The sequence below is a fragment of the Natrix helvetica genome (genome assembly GCF_964273705.1).
Source record: "Natrix helvetica genome assembly, chromosome: 2".
Lineage (NCBI taxonomy): Eukaryota > Metazoa > Chordata > Lepidosauria > Squamata > Natricidae > Natrix > Natrix helvetica.
Genome location: NC_138552.1, coordinates 158,867,885 through 158,887,509, shown reverse-complemented (window position 1 = coordinate 158,887,509; position 19,625 = coordinate 158,867,885).

The window sequence follows — 19,625 nt, the reverse complement described above, 5'->3', positions numbered from 1 at the left end:
AGCAAATCTTCCCCAAATTTTAAAATGTATATGTATATACCATCTTGAGTTCTTGAACCAAAGGTGGAATATAAAACTAATACATTTATCCATCCATCCATTTTAACTTAGCAAAAATTACAAGAGAATATGGAGTATTTAAGAAGTTTTGCTTTAAACACTAAGGATTCATTCAAAGTTTTAGATTTAGTGAGCAAAATCCATCCTTCCATTCCACCCTATACACACACACACACACACACACACACACACACTTCTTTGTTTCTCTGTGAATTTTATGGACAGCATGTATAAAAAATGTAATCTTCTGAAACAAGCAAGATAAATTAAGATTACCTTACTACCCATGTTTTAAATTTGACTTTAGTTGCTTCATCTTATTTTCATTTTTTTGTTCTGTAGGAGGTGATTTTTTTTTCTGTTTTTTAAATTGAAGATTATTTTATCAAATTTTTGGACCCTTTGATTCTTATTCTTTATTTTTTGACATGAAAAGTGGCATAAAACATGCAACCGAAAAACATGTGGCCAAGTAAACAAATTATATTTTATAATCTTATAGCTGAGATTAAATTTAAGATTTGCATCTATGTATACACTCATACAGGGGTGGGATTCAGCCAGTTTAGAACATTTTACAGTTCAGAGCTGTTTTACTCACTGGCACTGACATAGAAGGTAAGTTTTGAAGCTTAAAATGGGCAGGTTTTGGATGCTGGGCGTACACGCAGAGCATATGTTAGGCACGCATGCGTGCAAAGCGAGAATGCACACCAGTGGTAGGATTCAAATAATTTAACAATCAGTTCTCTGCCGTAATGACCAGTGGGGCTCAGTGGTCATCTGACTGGGTGGGTGTGGACAACTCAATGTCACTCATGTCAATGGGTGCTTCGCCTTAGCTGTTACAATGTAATAAGGGTTAACCGGAGAGGCAGTTTCTGTAAGCAGGGCAATAAAGATTAGGCTAGAAACAACATCAGAATGTTTCCTTCCTGCCTTCCTTACAGGATTAGCCCTGTAAAGTGGAAAAAAACAAAATGAGATTTCTTCCAACAACCGGTTCTCCGAACTGCTTAGAAAGTTAACAACCGGTTCTCCCGAATAGGTGCAAACTGGCTGAATCCCACCACTGATGCACGCGCTCACCAAACTAGTTGTTAAACCAGTTTCATCCCACCACTGCATGCATACGATATGCATGTGGATATGCTTTCGAGTTTTTCTTAGGCACAGACAAACTTTCTCTCTCACACACACACGCAATAACCCCTGCTGTCAGAGAATCTCCTCTCTGACTTTCATCAGCTTCTGCTGTGGCTCTGTTCTCTCAGGTAGTCAAAGCAGGTTTCCTTAGATGGGTCCTGAGTGAATACTTGGGCATGAGATCACCTTGGAGAGAAACTCTCCATGCTGCGCACAGCCTGTATTTTTCATGGTCACCTCCAGGACAATTTTACACCCTCTTGGAAGAATCATCAGGGAGCCCATCTGCAAACATAGAGGTGACCCTAAAACAGCAGACAGCGGTTGCATTAAAACAGCATTCGGTGTCGTGGAATCAAAGTTTTATGCACAAGACGGCTTTATCTTAATTCACAGCAATCTCCTCCCCTTTCAGATGGCGTAGTGGCCCAAGAGGAATTGGAGGCTGTCTTCAGGTTTAAATACAGGTAGTTTTTGATGTACAACTACAAACTGAACTAAGCAAGATAGTTGTTAAGTGAGTTTTTCCCCATTTTATAATCTTTCCTGCTACAATTGTTAAGAGAATCACTGTAGTTAAGTTAGTAACATGATTGTTAAGTGAATTTGGCTTCCCTGTTGACTTTCCTTGTCAGGGGGTCTCAAAAGGTGATCAGGTGATCTGGGATTCTGCAACTGCAATAAATATGAGTCAGTTGCCAAGCTTCCAAATTCTGGTCATGTAACCATGGAGATGCTGCAATGGTCCTGTGAAAAATGGCTATAGGTCTCTTTTCTCAGTGATGATGTAACTTTGAATGGTCACTAAAAGAATGATTGTAAGTTGAGGACTACCTATATCTACATCTAAATTTTCTTCAGAATCTAGACCAGAAAAAGCCTAGTATTAAATATCAGAACATAGAAACCAGGTGACAAAAAATAACATGATGAACCCAAAGGATTTACCATTCTTCCAATCCGTTCCTTGATTATTGTGAGTTGGTAAAATAGCCTAACTGGGCTCCCTTTGAAGATAAGCAAAGATAAGAATTTTTAAAAAATAATAAGAAAATAATAAGAATACTCCTTGAGGACTAAAACCCCACCACCCTATCTTATCATGTCCTATTTTGATTTCATAATTGTTTATTACTGGAAAAACTTACTTCAAGGCGTTGTTGGAAGAAATGTCCTTCTGGGTTCAGTTCCAAGTGGGGGAAAAAGACACTGGAAACATGGTGGCTGCTTGGAAAGATGGTTTTAACGGTGGACAGTGTTAGATACTTGCTCTAACTACAGTGGTTTCCACCAAGGTCCTCTGTTCTGGTGGGAATAGAGGTTTAATCCTATTGGTTGAAGGGTCTGAAAGCTCCCTATAAAAGGGCTGCTGTCAGACTCAACCTTCGCTGGATTGTTCTCACTTGTTGTACTTAATAAAGAGCTGTTGTTACCGTTAAGCCTGTGTGTGCCTATACATTACCCAATCTAACAGACAGGATCACATGCTTCAAGATCTTGGGCGAAGAAAAAAAAGGGCAGAGATGCTGAGATTGCCTTGGTTTTGTGCCCTCTCTGGGCCCCACCTTAGAGTTTCATGTTCCCGTGTAAGAAATGTATCCTAATGGCTCCGGGGGTGGTGGTCTTAGTTAACTTTGTAGGCTGTCTGTGTCCTAGCCTTGGTTGAGCCTTGCTGGGTGATGTAATTTTCCCAGGTGCCATGTGTTGAGATGGGTAGAGGGCTAATCCTATCATGTCCTGAGGGCCATGTCTTAATCCCATCACCCTGGAGCTGAAGGTTTGGGCAGGGAACTGCCGGCAGCTGCTTTGTCTTTAAAAACATGTTTCTCCTTTTCTCATCCAGGGAACTATAATATTCTGCCTTTTTAATATTTCCTAGAATATTTCATTCTTCTAGGAGAGTTGTGGATGGTAACTTCCTACAGCACTTTTAAGGAATCAAGAGCCCGAGTTGATATGCATTGCAAGAAATGGAGAAAAGGTAAGAGCTCCAACACATTCAAACTCACTGGCCATGGGCCCAGCACCAGTTTCCGAGAAAATTGCATTGCAGAAGGGAAGCAAGCAAGAAACAATCCTGGACCAAATGATGAAGACACTGTCACAATGACTACCATGACATCCATTTGCTGATGGCCTTTCAGATTTTCCTTTAAACTGGCCTTTGTTGTGGGAAGAAGGCCTACTGCAAAAGGAGAAGAACTCCCACCTCAGGGGATAAAGGTTTCGGCAACTCCTTTGGGTGAAGATGCTTTGATGATTAACATTAAATGGAGATCATCTTGTGAAGAAGATATTCCATCAGAAAAGGGGTCAGTGAAGCAGAATGCAATTGGTTTGCTTCAGAAAAGTTTCCCCCCCTACACACATACAGTTGCTAAGCAACAGCTTAAGAAAGTTACTGGTCGCTGAAGCTAACAGAGCCTGTGGAAAAAAGTTATAAACAGGTCATGTGACAGGGAGGGAAAGAGAGATCCAGGATGATCAGAAACAAGGATGAGCCCAGAAAGTGGCTCAGGCAAGCTGAATGGCAAAAAGCACCCAGAGAACTTTAACACTTATGTCATAGCTGAAAAACCTGAGGCTCTTCAGGCAGGACTGAGTCCCAGCTCCCAGCAGCCCCTGGTGGTGTCCTATCCTAGACCAAGCACAGAAAAATACACAAGGCAGTGTTTTGTTCTATTTACTAAATAGCAATGGCAAAAGGATTTAAGTTTATATACCATTTCCAGAGGTGGTATTCAGCAGGTTCTGACCGGTTCTGGAGAACCGGTAGCATAAATTTTGAGTAGTTTGGAGAACCAGTAAATACCACTTCTGACTGCCCCTGCCCCCATCTATTCTCTGCCTCCTGAGTCCCAGCTGATCAGGAGGGAATGGGGATTTGCAGTATCCTTCCCTTGGAGTTGGGAGGGAATGGAGATTTTACAGTATCCTTCCCCTGCCACGCCCACAGAACTGATGGTAAAAAAAATGAATCCCACCACTGACCACCTTGTAGCACTTTACGTCACTCTCTGGGCCATGTTCAATGTTGAAGCATTATTTGCATATTGCTCCCAACAATCTGGGTCCTCATTTTACCAGCCTCAGAAGGATGGGAAGGTTGAGTCAATTTTGAGCCCCATCAGGTTCGAACTTCTAAATGTGGACAGAGTTTGCCTGCAATACTGCACTTCAACCACTGTGCCACCAGAGGTCTATATAAATGAGACTTGCAAACACACACATCTTTAGCATAAAGATATGTTTCCCTCCCCAAAGTTCAGCAAATTTGGCCTACAAGAGTCCGAAATCAAAATGGTACTCAGGAGAGTAGTCAGGTGGATTTGGGGGAACAGAGCTTGCAGCCGATCCATCAGCTGGTCCAGGTCCCCAAGCCCAGGGCTATGAGGATCAAGGTACATGGAGTGGGAGTTCATGAGTGGTTGTCATCAATGAAGAACCTGTGCTTGCTGTTCCATTTTAAAAGAAGCAGCCCCAGTGTAGCTCATTTAGTAGTCTCTTTGCAGCCCACCACCCTCTTGCATTGGGAGGGAGCAATAATTATGTGCCTCATTGTCAGAGAGTGACAGCAGTTGTATTTGCTAGGTGTGTTGGCTCCCTTCCCTTGCCTGCTGAGACAGCAGCTCAAATCTGAGCCCATCATGACAAGTGAGAACTCCTTTCCTGGATCAGGACAAGAATGACCTATTTTGAGAAGAGGAGAGTCTTGTTCCAGTATATCCTATGGGTGACTGCTCTATACAGAATGTTGAGAGTACAGAGGTAGTCAATGAATATTATGCTTTGGATTCCTGTCATCTAAAGTCTAAGATGAACACTAATGTAATAGAATATGGTGCGGAGGACAAAGTATAGATTTTAGGTGAAATGTTCCATACAGTGGCATCTAAAACCTTATCAATCAAATCATATAGTCTACTCTTTGCTGGTTTCTTATCTACCTGTGGTTATTTTTGGAAGTTTTATTTTACACTAATATTAATAGCTTTCCCAGAGTCTTGCAGTGGAAAACAACAAAGATTAGTTTCTCAATAGATGTCTGAGGACTGCTATGCCAGGAGATAGAAAGGAGGAGGCTGGAAGGAAAAGTCAAAGTGAGACATCAGCTTTTTGTCCCATTTATAGCCCTGAAATCGTTAGCCTCTATCCAACCTTCATCGTTTCCCTTCATTCTGAGTTCTTTTTCTCACTGGAAAAAGCCGAGTGGTGTTTCCAGGAATGAAAGCATCGACTCATATTCAGTTAGCTCCTGAAGACCACAAAGTGTAAGACTGCTTTGTTAGACGAAGTAAGCTCTGCTCCAGACTAAGGAAAGGTCAAAAGACTTGGCATTCTCTCTCTCTAATGAGCCTACTTGGAAGGAAACCTCCTCTGGCATGAGAAGGAATGCATTTGAATGATTCACAAAGTCACAACCCTCCAATGAAACCTGATGAGACGAACCCTTGAGGTCAGCTGGCATCACATTAGAGCCCTTTTGTCGTATATTTTACTGATAATAATAGCCATTTGGTTGCTCTGAATACCTCAACAGGCAGAAAAAGAAGAGCAGAATAAATTCACCCACAGTCGTCATCTTCTTCTTATAAATCCAAATGTGACTTTTTGACAATGATAGAAAACAGAGACTTCAAACCTAGAGATTTTGCACCCAAAGACTGGATCACAGTTAATGCTGTGCAGGAAGGAAGAGATTTCATTTTATTTCTGTGATTAAAGTGCTTTTTAGAGATTTCTATGAGAAATGTAGCAGCTTTTAAATATCTAAACCCATTTTTTTAGACCCGGTTATAGATTCAGATGGGATTCATTTTGCTCAGATTATCAGGTTTTTTTTTTTTTTTACAAACTTTACTATACTTAGATAACATATATCACTAAATAAAACCATCTGGGTAAGAGCCTATAATCCATGTCTCTAAACGGGACAGACATATAGAAGGGTATGCTTGTAAAAGGACAGCCCTTTAGCTTATAGTGGGAAAAATGGTTGGGTATTACCAGTGGTGGGATTCAATTTTTTAAAATACTGGTTCTGTGGGTGTGGCGTGGCTTGGTGGGCGTGGCTTGGTGGGCGTGGCAGGTGAAGGATATTGTAAAATCTCCATTTCCTCTCCACTCCACCTAGTTACCTGCGGGATCGCATCTCACCTCATACATCCCTGCGACCAATTCGCTCCCACAGGGAGGGACTCCTCCGGGTGCCGTCCACTAAGCAGTGTCAACGGGCGGCGCCCAGGAGTAGAGCCTTCTCTGTGATGGGCCCAACCCTCTGGAATGACCTCCCCCCCGATATCAGAACTACTACCAACCTCCGCTCCTTCCGACAGAAACTTAAGACCCACCTGTTCCAATTAGCTGGCCTAGCTGATTTATAGTCCCACTTTCAACCTCCTGGCAAACATCTTATTTTGGGTAGTTTTTAAGGGTAATTTTAACTTTTATTCGTATTTTAATCCATTACTGTACAGTGTATATCCTACCTCCTCCGTCTATCTATGTATATCTATATTTTTGTATCCATATTGTTTTAATATGACTGTACACCGCCCCGAGTCCTGTCAAGGAAAGGGTGTGGTCTATAAATTAAAGTATTATTATTATTATTACTCCAGGGCAAGGATACTGTAAAATCCCCATTCCCTCCCCATTCCACTAACCTGCTTTCCAGCTCTGTTCTCCTGTGCAGGGCAACAGAAGAAGACCCAGCCAATCAGGTGGGACTCCAATCAGCTGACACTCGGGAGGCAGTGAATAGATGGGGGCAGAGCCATCCAGAGGTGGTATTTGCTGGTTCTTTGAACTACTGAAAATTTATGCTACCAGTTCGCCAGAACCAGTCAGAACTGGCTGAATATCACCTCTGAGTATTGCCTTATAAGTGAATTTTAAATCCACTTATCATATAGTATAGTTAGTATTTTTACACACAGATTGATTTGCCAGGGGTGTTGTAATAGTTGATATGCTGTTGCAAACCATCATGAGCCTCAATGAATTTGGCAGTATACAAATCTAAAAAATAAAGGAATAAATTAGATTGATTGATTGGCTTTGATATTTGCAATAGTGAATACCACTGTTTCTTGCTCTTTCCCTAGGCAACAAAGTATCTTGTGAGAATCCAATCTCTGGTTATTCATTTTATTAATAGCAATATATTTAATCAAAGCGTGCTAGAAAATGCAAGTATCATTGACTTATCTAATTTATAGTTAGAATTTTCACAAAAAGAAAAACAACATTTTTTTTTGTTAGGTTTTCATTAATTGTAACCTGGCAATTAATTTTTTTCTAAGCTATAGTCTATTTAAATATCAAACCAGTATAAACAGGAAAAATCTTGACTTCATTAACCAAAATCATGAATTATTACCACAAATGATAGCTACATATGGTTGAGAAGGGATTTGAAACAGTGGTATCTGATTTCACAATACCTTTTTTTTTCCATTTTAGCCTTGTGATTAGGAACACACAATTATGACTCTCTTAGGGATTTGTAACCAAAATTATATTTTATCCCAAGTTTCTTGATATTTTGATTACATGTTGCATTTCATTCACCTAATCTAGGAATCTTACTTTGCAGGAACCAACACCTATTACAAATGAACAATTCAATTTGTCTACAGATGCTATCAGAATGTGATTGCTGCCTGCAATTCACTCACACAGAGTTAAGTCTGTTTGTTGATACAATAGAAATGTCACTTAATTTGTGCTTGCTGTGCTCAATTTATAGCAATTATCACAATGCAGGCATTAATTAACTTAATTCATATAAATAGTGTTCTGTATCTACTATATAAGTTGAATGAGTGAAATCAGGCCTTATCGTGTATTCATTCAATTACTTCCTCTTTAGATTTGTTCAACAGGCAATAAACTCATATTAACCCTAGCTTGTTTTTTTTACAGTGAAACCTGGATGCCACTGGTAGTATTACAACAGTGCAGTCCTGTGCCATTTTGCTTCCTGACATGGAGCTAATTACATCCTGCAGGTTAAGATATTTATTATCATTTTCTGTTAAGCACTATGTGGTGAGTAGTCCTCAAATTTTCTATTAATGGCTATTATAGAAACTGTCATAACCATCAATGGTAGATTCATATTGAACAGTTGCAGGTTATCTTGCTTTGTCTATGTATGGTTTGTTGAAGAAGCCTACTTACTGTCAGATTGTCCTGGAACCCAACATCTGATGGAGACCTTGTTAAACTGGGTGATGTCTAAACTGACATGACTTTTCAAATTCATGTCTCATTCAAATGTAAGTAGGCAGGATAAAGCATGAAGGGATCTTTGCCCAAGTACCTCTACTAGTAAGGTACGTACCAGCTGGGGTTCAAAGCCCAAAATCCCAGATCAAAAGCAGTGTTCTAACCACTATGCAATCCAGCTGCTTGAGTCAAGGAGCTTACCCAAATGGCATACCAAGATGATGCACTATCCCACTGCTGTTCAGCATAATCCCAAAATAATACCAAGAGCTGAATATGGATACAGGTTCAAGAGTGGAACTACCGGAGGAGGAGCCAATGTCGCGACAAGATGACGTGCAATCTCAATGCTTTGAGATCGCTGTTGATACTTTTTCCGCTGGATGGTCTAAATGGACCTAAACCGTCCCGCAGAGACAGTGAACAGGAAGAATATGTCTTGCTGATCTCAGGGACATCGCAAAGTCCCTGATCGATCCAAGAGAAGTTCTTCAAACCGGTGACAAAAAATCCAGCCATTAGGCTGATGAAGTTGGGGCGGCTCCAAAATGGAAGGATATGGAAAGAGAAAGTGTTTCTAGCTGGTGATGAATTTTTACCTTTTTAAAAGAGATTGCCTATAAAAAAATTAAAACTAATTTAAATTGGACAACAGAAGAAATAAGCAGTGGAATTAAATTTGGAATGGTTTTGGAAAATAGGTTATCTTACTTTTTAAATTCTATCTTCATGGATGGAATTTATGCAAGCCTTTTAAAATGAATGGATTAAGTTTTCTTCTTCTATTTTTTTTTTCCTTTTATTATTCTTTGTAACCTATGGACTAAAATTCTCCTCTTTCATTTCTGTGGGTGTTCTTCTAACTCATTCAAGAATCTGACTTTTTTTAAAACTTGAAATACAAAAAAGATGCAAAAAGATACAAAGAAAATTGCAACAATAACACTGCTACTTGGAGGCTGGAAGTTTGTGTATTGGAAACGAAACACTCTTACTTTTCTCACTGATGATCCTGGCTTGGCACTCCAAGGTCTCACTGCTTGTTTATAGAGAGTGATAAGAAGTAAAGCATACAGATGTCACTTTGAAGTATATCTTTAACTAAAGAAAGGTGAAAATAAAACGTTATTGTGAATCTATGCTTAATCTTGTTAAAATCTTCCAAGCTAGAGCAGCAGTGTTTGTTAGCTGGAGATAATGGCACAATTTCAACAGCAGAAAGAAATTTTAAGTCTGCAAAAGATATTCTCAGAAATACAGAAATTATCAAACACATATGAGAGGATAGATAAGAAGTTGGAAGACTTAGAGTATCTAACAGTAAAATATGATGAAGAAGTTGGAGATGTTTATCAAATGGAAAAAGTAGTGATTAAAATCCTAAAAATCGAAGAGGAAAATGAATATAAATAAATTAAAATTGCTGATATTTATGGTGATTGGTTTATCTCTGAAAATGGAAAGAGTGGAATACTGAAAGAGAAATTAAATGGAGGGGAAATCTACCCCAGATGGCAAGATACAGAAGAAGAAAAAACAAAAGAATGTATGGATTTAAAGAGAGAAATTTTATTAGCAATATCATTGATAACACTACCGACAATCAAAGATAAGCTGATTAAGGAAACAGAAGAAGGGCATCAAAAGTACATGAGAGATTTTATAAGCAAGGAGTTGCTAAGAGGAGTCCATACAAAGTTGATTAAGGAGATGATTAGAGGACTGACACCACAAATGGCAGAAGATATGAGACTATTTTGCTACTGGAAAGATACAGGTTGATAGATGGAAGAGTATAATTTAAAACTAGTTAAACTTAGTGAAATTTAGTGATAATAGCTATAGTTAAATAAATAATTGATAATGATAATAATGTATACAATGTGTAGCGTTATGATAAGTAATAATTGGATATGAATATTGAATGGAAAATTAGAAATCCTTTTGGATTATATATAAAGGTTAATAAAAAAAGAACTAAGTTAGATACAGTTAAGTCTTGATTATTAGGGGGAAAATGTTATGATGCAGGATATAGTTAAATGAAGGAGGGATAATGATAACAACATATATACAGGTATGGGTACAACATAAGGAAACTGGATGTAAATTGTAAACAGTGATTTGGAAAGGAGGATTAGAAAACTTTGTTATTAAATATTATGGATGTTTAGCTAGAATAGGATATAAGGATTCAGTGTTATTGGAGGATTTTAGAAATAGTAAATGAAATGCCAGTATGTGGTTATGTATTAAATCTTGGTATATTTTATGATAAAGGACATTTAAATAATTATAGTCAAATGAAAATGGAGGTATGATGATGGTAACATGTATAAATATCTGAGTTAAAATACTTGAGTTAATATGAATTACATTTGTTGACTGTGGAAGAGATGCACGGAAGCCTTTTTGTAACTAACTGATACACTTTCTACAGAATGTAAAGAAGGATGTGTTGTGTTTGTTTTGAAAATTAAAAATAAAAAAAAAATTATTAAAATAAAAGAGTGGAACTACCATCAGTTACCTCCTCTACATGGTTGACATCAGGCTATAGGTGGAAACCGAATGAGACATTGATCCATCTGATATGGGTTTACAGTGAGGATACTGAGATGTCATTTGAACCAGAATAGTAGTCAAGAAAGGAAAAATTGTTAGGACTGATTAGGTAGAACTTGGAACTATCAGCGGGTCGCACAGCAGATATGCAGACTAGCTATAAATACTTTCTTATCCCCCAGTAACCTAGGAACTGTTATGGCCCGCCAGCAGCCAGCAGAGCTGGTGGCAGACTCAAACAGTGAGGAGGTGGGGAGGAACATGAGGTAGAGTTTGGGAAGGCTCTGTGTCAGAGGCAGAGATGGGGCCAGGGCTATCCAACAATTATCAGCTGCCTTCGGAGTCAGACGTCAGTGGGGCAGAAGAACAGCTGGAGCCTGTTCCCAATGTGCGCATGTGCAGAGCTGCCAGGAGAAGGGAACAGCTAAGGAACAAGGACTGACTCAGGCGTAAAGCCACAGATGGATGTTGAATGTCCCCTCCCACAGGGAATAAAGAGTTGTGTAATATAATATGTTGTCTATTAGCTGTAACATGTAAATGGTGTAAACCAGCATCTTTTCAGATATTGTTTGCAACAGTACTAATTGAATGAAGATGTTTTGCAACAGTATCCTAAGAGGGTTTCAATCCACTACAATTCAACCTTGTATTTTGTTCGTTTCTTTTCAAACATTACTGGCATTCAGAAATATTAGAAATGCTGTTTAGTCTTATTTTAGGAGTTTAATCCCCGAGCTTCTGTGAAAAACAAAATGGAAAATCCATCTAAAGTACAGACATATTGCTTTGTTTTCTTAATTTTGATACAAGAAGTATACAAACAAGGTATATATACAAAAACAGTTATCATCAAATGCCGATTTCTCTGGGGACTGGCATGCCTGTTCTTTTATTAAAAACAAGTGAGAATGATTGTAGCAATACATTTGTTACAAACTAGTCTTTCAATCCTTGTGATAGCTTTTATCTCAACTGGAAATTGGATTAAGGCAAGCCTTTCTTATTTTTAAGATCATCAGCGAAGCCTTTCATCTACAAATTCATATACCCATCTGCTTAAAATTCACGACATAAATCAGAATATCCAATTTGACAGACAACCCGCATATCTTTTGTGTACAGTTCTATTTGGATCGTTTTCAAACAAGTCTCAATATGCAGGATGTTATAATGCAGTGTGAAAACACAAATGGGCAAAACCAAGAAAATATGTTTTAGCTACAAGTGTATTGAATCAGAATACATTAGCATAGCATAGCATAGCATAGCATAGCATAGCATAGCATAGCATAGCATATAATTCTTTATTGGCCAAATATGATTAGACAGACAAGGAATTTGTCTCCAGTGCATAAGCTCTCAGTGTACATGCAAGCAATAAGTGATAAATCATTATCATAGTTATCATTAAATACATTCATCATAAATCATAAGATACTACACTTAGTGATAATAGTTTTCTGCAGGTAGAACAATTCCCTACATGCATGAATCTTCCTATCCTTATCGCTACCCTCATTTCATTTTAGTGAAAATGAGCTCCTTACTTTGAGTGAGAAAACCTGTGTACAAAGCATTGATCTCCTGGAAATGATTGAAGCCTGATCACCTTAACCAAGAGTTAGGAAATATGTATAAGTAGTCCTCAACTTACAACCGTTTGTTTAGTGACCGTTTGAAGCTACAAGAGCATTAATCAAATTTTGGATGCTAGGCAACTGGTGTGTATTTATGACAGTTGCAGAGTCCCGGAGTCAACGTGACCCACTTTTGCAACCTTTTGACAAGCAAAATTAATGGGGAAGCCAGATTCGCTTAACACCTGTGTTACTCACTTAACAACTGCAGTGATTTCCTTGACAGCTGTGGCAGGAAAGTTCATAAAAACTCACTAAACAATTATTTCGCCTAGCAGCAGAAATTTTGGGTTCAATTGTGGTCCTAAATTGAGGATTACCTGTACATAGCTTTCAGTGTTTTCCACAAACCCTTGTTTTTCCCCTTACAGCTAAATCCTGGACTGTGCAGAGAAGCATCTTTAAGAACCCCAGGCATGTCAGTAATAGATATAATACTAATGTCTATAATCTCATCCATAGGTTCAGAATAATGCAAATAGAAAATCATTGTCGTGGTTTTTCATCCCTTTTACCTCTGTGTCAGTGGTGGGATTCACAATTATTTACTACCGGTTCTGTGGGAGTGGCTTGGTGGGTGTGGCAGGGGAAGGCTATTGTAAAATCTCCATTCCCTCCACACTCCAGGGGAAGGTTACTGCAAAATTCCAATCATCCCTCCCAATCATCTGGAACTTGGGGAGGCAGAGAATAAATGGGAACGGGGCCAATTCAGTTTTCTGAACTACTCAAAATTTCCGCCCCTGGTTTTCCAGAACTGGTCAGAACCTACTGAATACCACCTCTGCTCTGTGTCCTTCGACTCTTCAAAGTGTGGTCAACTGGGAGAGATTCCCATCCAGTAGCAGGATGGAATGATTGTGCCTTTAGACGAAATAATGATTTCCCTCTCAACAGAGATTATTCTTACCTTGATATTCGATGTCCAGTAATCATGCATCAAATATTAAATGTATTGAGGAGATCTGGGGTGGGCCCTTGCTTTGTCTCATGGGATATAAATCCTCTAAAACAAGAGTGTCAAACTCACATTGTCATGGCGGCATCACGTTACGTATCAGGACTTTCGCTAAACCGGGTATGGGCATGGCCAATGCGTGACACATTCACCCTGGGAGTTTGACAGCCCTGCTATAAAACATATACAGATGCAGGAGAAAGTATGGCGGGTGATAGAAAAGAGAACTCTCTACAGACACAATCAATCAGCAGATGAAAAAGGCCATTTTGGAGCTATCAGAGAAATGGACTCCTGGTCCATCTTTCAAGCTGCTCAGAAAAAACAGAAATTGAAATGCTTCCAGGAAACCCTCACTCCTGTCCGGGGATTCTCCTCTCAGAATTCTCAACTTCCTCCACCTTCTTAGCTTTAAAACTCATTAGAGAAAGTCTCACTGATTTTTCCTTCCTTGACTGTGCTCTGCAACTGTGGGACTTATGTGTCCTGATACAGGCAGTCCTTGACTGGCAACAGTTTTTCACACTTATGACCATTGCAGCATCCCCATGGTCACATGATCAAAATCCAGACTCTTGGCCACTGGCATGTATTTAGGATTTGCGACGATTCCACAAGCAAGGTCAATGGGGAATCCCCATTTGCCCTACAACCGTGTTACTAACTTAACGACTGCAGTGATTCACTTAACAACTGAACCATGAAAGGTCGATAAATGGGCAAAACTCACTTGACAAACATCTAGTTCAGCAATTGACATTTTGGGTTCAATTGTGGTTGTAAGTGGAGGAATACCTGTGAACAAAGGCACTGGGCTGCACACACTATTTATAACATGAAAGAAGTTTGGGGAAGGGATTGCAATAATGTTGGGGAGTTACGGCTATGGAAAGAGATAAGCAACTTTTCTTCTGGCTTATATCCGCTTTATAAATGTAAACATATTTTATAGGTGGTTATTTGAGTGAAATTGCCTGGTATGGAGTCTCCTGATAAGGAATCACAGCCTGAAATTGCATTCAGGTAAGTGCAAGTGGACTTGGGTTCATTTTTTCCTCAACCCTGGAATGTTTTTAAAGAAGAGAATGACCAACATGTTTGTTATATTTCTTGAGACAACTGAAGGAAATTCTCATTTGCCCCTTCTGAGTCAGGAGGAGAACTAAACTTGCCAAATATTACAACGGCTTTCAGAGTACGAGATTTCTACATAACAACAAAAACATTCATTTTTCATGTCATGTACTAGCTATGAAATTGATGATGCTTCAAAAAAGACGGTCGCTATGTTTTGTCCACCTTCGCTATTACTCACTAGCTTCACCCATACTCACTAGTGCTGATGATGTTACCTAGCTGGGTTACCTAGTCTGCAAGAAAACTACCAAGCTCAGAGAACGCCAGCATTTCATACTTCAGCTCAGAGCTCCAGATATTTTTTTTCTATTGGAATTGTCTGATTGAGGGAGAAAGTTATTTCTTCCCCTTTCCTCTTCTACTGCTTGATATACTTCGGTGGGAGAGCAATCTGTATCAACATGGAAAACGTTTTAGGTATGTCTCTTGACAAGAACTGTCCAATTTGGTAATAGTTTCCAGATTTTTAACTTAGTCCCTTAATCTTTATAGACAGAAGCAGAAGTTCACTAAAGAAATATAGATCTTGGGGCTGCCACAATGGATATATTTTACTGTCAGGCTTTTCCTATGAGATTTCTCAAGGCCTTTGGCTATTGTTCATTAACAATAATTAATTAACCACAGGGGGGAATTTATCTGCCACAGAAACAATGCCTGCATGAGTCAGTGATACACGTCAAAACTTACTTTATCTGCACATCCGCTTGAAAAGTTGGACAGGTAGTTTTGGTGGAGATTTAATTAAGAATCATTTCTGGAAAAAAAAATGTTCTTAAAAACTCTGAAAACTGTAAGACATTATCTCCCTTTGCAAAGTAGTGACAGCTTGCCAGCAATGGAAAGTAAGTCATCTAATTGCCCAGTGGTTAAAAGGATTTTGCTTGGATATTCGTCATTGTTGAATCAGGTAATTGGAGAATGAAAGAATATCAGCCTTCACAGACTGAAGAGACTGCAGCCATCGAGATACATTTTCTGTGGGACAAAAATACCCTTAAATTCAGACTAAGTCATGGCTCAAGAATTGTTCCTGGATCTCTTCTGTTGCACACCTAAACACAACATGGTTTCATATGGAAGATATATGAGCATTTGGGGATTTTGCGGGGGAGAAAAAAATGTTAATTGATGACCTTTTTTTGCCTTAGTGTTGGACTTCCTTCTCTTTTGCAAAATGGTAGGATGTTTTCTCTCTTCTTGTCGCAGGAGAATGATTCGAGACTCAGAACAGAACTCAGAATAAAAATCTGCTGAAGTTGAATGATGATGTTGGAAATAAGATTTGCACATCTGTTCATAATGGCCTCAGTCAGTACTTTAAAAATTAGCTACATAGCTAGTAGGAGTCTGGGGGGAAAAGATGTGGGTATTTTAAGAAGTTAGTTCATAATTGTTGTGGCCCACCAGTAGCCAGCAGAGTTGGCGGCACTCTTGAACGGTGAGAAGGTTGGGAAGGAACATGGGCCAGTCCTGGAGTCCGGGGAAGGCTCTGATGAGTGCTCTATGTCAGAGGCATAGATGGGGCCAGTTATGACAGTTATCAGCTGCCTTCAGAGTCAGACATAAGTGGGGCTGAAGAACAGCTGGAGCCTGTTCCGGATGTGTGCATGCAAAGAGCTGTCAGGAGAAGGGAACAATTAAGGAACAGAGGTCAACTCGGGAGTAAGGCACAAGGGGACACTGAATGGCCCCTCCCATATGAAATAAATAGGAGCAAAAGGGGAGTGGTGTTTGCAGGAGACAGTTCCTTAGTGTGAAGATTTGCTTATCTGAGAGACTCCTTGTACAGCGTTGTGTCTGGAAGGTATCGGCCTGGCAGCTCTCCAAGGACTGATAAGGTCTGTGTTTGAAAGACTGTTTGCTGGGACTTTGTTGAATGTGAATACTAGGAATTCACATTAGCCAAATAAAGAGGTTTTTTTTTTTTCGGGACAAGGAGTCTGTTTCATGATTTGGTGAAGGTCAGAACAATAATACTACTCTTAAAGTAGAAACAGCTTTATTTCTAGCTTATGTATAAGATTGAAAACCATCTGGCTGCTTACATTAATAGCTGAGAGCTGCTATGTTCGTAACTGAGCCAAAACTTTTTTTTGAATCTTTTCTTAGGCATATTCAACTCTAATGCAGACTGGGATACATCATAGGCATGTTTTTAAGCCAAAATGCCTTCCATAATCAAAATAATTATATCTGCAGCTCATGAAATATCTCTGATCTTCTTTTCTTGATTTTATGCTTGTTTTTTTCTTGGTCAGCCATGGCGAGTTAATCAAATAAGATGTGAAAGAGAAAATAAGATGCCACAGAAGCATGAGCAGTTAAGCATCCATCTGTAAAAAAGCCATTTATAACTTTGTTTCTCAAGAAGAGCTTTTCATATTTGTGGTGTCCTGGGTGCTCTCTGAATGTGGTTCTTTTCTTGCAGATGTTTCATTGCCCAGCTAGGTAACATCTGCAACAGGACTGTCAAACTCCCAGCCCATGGGCTGGATGCATCACACGCTGGCCACGCCCACAACCGATTTAGCGAAGGGCGAAAAAGTCCTGATACATCAAGTGATGCTACGCTGATGATGTGACTTTGACACCCCTGAACTACAGTGTAAGAAGGGGGTGGGGTTTGCTCTCAATATATACAAATGATTTGCTCTGTCAATGTTGGCAAGAAATCCATTCTGACACAGGCTTCCCAAAAGCATGAAGCCAACTCCTCGTCTCGATAAAAAACCCTTTTATTTAGTTTAAAGTGAATTCCTCTCCAGCAAAAGTTCCGGCCAACAGTCTTTCAAGAGATTTCACAACTACAGACCTTTAACAGGCTCGGAGAGCTGCCAGGCTGATATCTTCCAAACGCCACTCTGTAGCAGACAATACTTGGCAAGAAGTCAGGAACAGATCTTCACCCTAATGAATTGAACTAATTGTCTCCTGCAAACTCCCCTCCCCTTTGAAAGTAAGGTTCTACATTTAGGCAACAAAAATGAAATGCACAGGTACAGTATAGGTGGTACCTTGCTCAACAGTAGTAACTGTGAAAGGGATCTTGGAATCCTAGTGGACAATCATTTAAATATGAGCCAGCGGTGTGCAGCAGCTGCCAAAAAAGCCAACACAGCTCTAGGCTACATAAACAGTGGGATAGAATCAAGATCACATGAAGTGTTAATATAATTAATACTTAATATAATTAACTTTATAATGCCTTGGTAAAGCCACACTTGGAATACTACATTCAGTTTTGGTCGCCACAAGGTAAAAATAGATGTGGAAACTCTAGAAAGAGTGCAGAGAAGAACAACAAAGATGATTAGGGGACTGGAGGCTAAAACATATGAAGAATGGTTGCAGGAACTTGGTATGTCTAGTTTACTGAAAAGAAGGACTAGGGGAGACATGAAAGCGGTGTTCCAATAACTCAGGGGCTGCCACAAAGAAGAGGGAGTCAAGCTATTCTCCAAAGCACCTGATGGTAGAACAAGAAGCAATGGGTGGAAACTGGCCAAGGAAAGAAGCAACTTAGAACTGAGGAGAAACTTCCTGACAGTTAGAACAATTAATCAGTGGAACAGCTTGCCTCCAGAAGTTGTGAATGCCCCAACACTGGAAGTTTTAAAGAAGATGTTGGATAATCATTTGTCTGAAGTGGTGTAGGTTTTCCTGCTTAGGTAGGGGTTTGGACTAGAAGACTTCCATGGTCCCTTCCAACTCTGTTATTACATTCTATTCTATTCCCTATGGGAGGGGTTATTCACCATCCACCTATGGCTTTACTCCTGAGTTGACCCTTGTTCCTTAGCTGTTCCCTTCTCCTGGAAGCTCTGTGCATGAACACATTGGGAACAGTTCTGCCCCACCGATGTCCGACTCTGAAGGCAGCTGATAACTCTCATTTGGTCCTGGCCCCATATCTGCCTTAGGCGCAGAGCACTCGTCAGAGCCTTGACCAGACTCCAGGACTGGCCCATGTCCCCCCCCCCCCGCAAACTCCTCACTATATGAGGTTGCCACCAGCTCTGTTGGCCGCTGGTGGGCCACAACAAAATCAGCCTAGTTCAGAGTGCCCAAAAAACTTCACAAATATTTTCTTTTCGTATTTGGTTAGATGGACATTTCATATCTCCATGATAAATAACACGCAGAAGATCCTTGATTCCGCCCCAGGATCTTATGTTCCCATCACTTTCTTAGTTTCCTGGTCAATGTTACTAAAGCTTTCAATAGATAAACTGTCTTGCTTCATGCTTGCTCCTTTTTGTTTTTCAACAACTTATGAATACTGCTTTATATTGCTTCATAACTCATACCTTTGATAACACAGTTGCTGTGATATATTACAGCTAGAGCAGTGGGAATAAATAATATAAATGTACAATTGAATTAGAAGGACTTTAGGTTGCTATGATAAGGACAAGTCAGAATGTGAGATATTTCCTACATGAATGCAAGTTTTGTTCAGAATTTACTTTCTTTGATAAAACTGCTATGTAACATGTTATAATGTTCATATTGTATTGTGTAATTGTATGTTTGAATCATGGGTTCATCAACATGTCAATACATTAGAAGAAGAACAATTTGAATTGCTCCAAAGTACCAGGAGGCAAGACAAGAAACAATGGATGGAAACTAATCAAAGAAAGAAGCTATATGGAATTAAGGAGAAACTTCCTACAATTAACCAGTGGAATAGCTGGCCTTCAGAAGTTGTACGTTCTTCATCACTGCAGGTTTTTAAGAAAAGGCTGGACAGCCACCTGTCTGAAATGGTATGGAGTCTGTTCCTTGAGCAGGGGGTTGGACTAGAAGATTGTCAAGATCCCTTCCAGCTCTTTTCTGATTGATTGAAATAGAGAGAAATCATCATCTTTTTACTCTTCTGC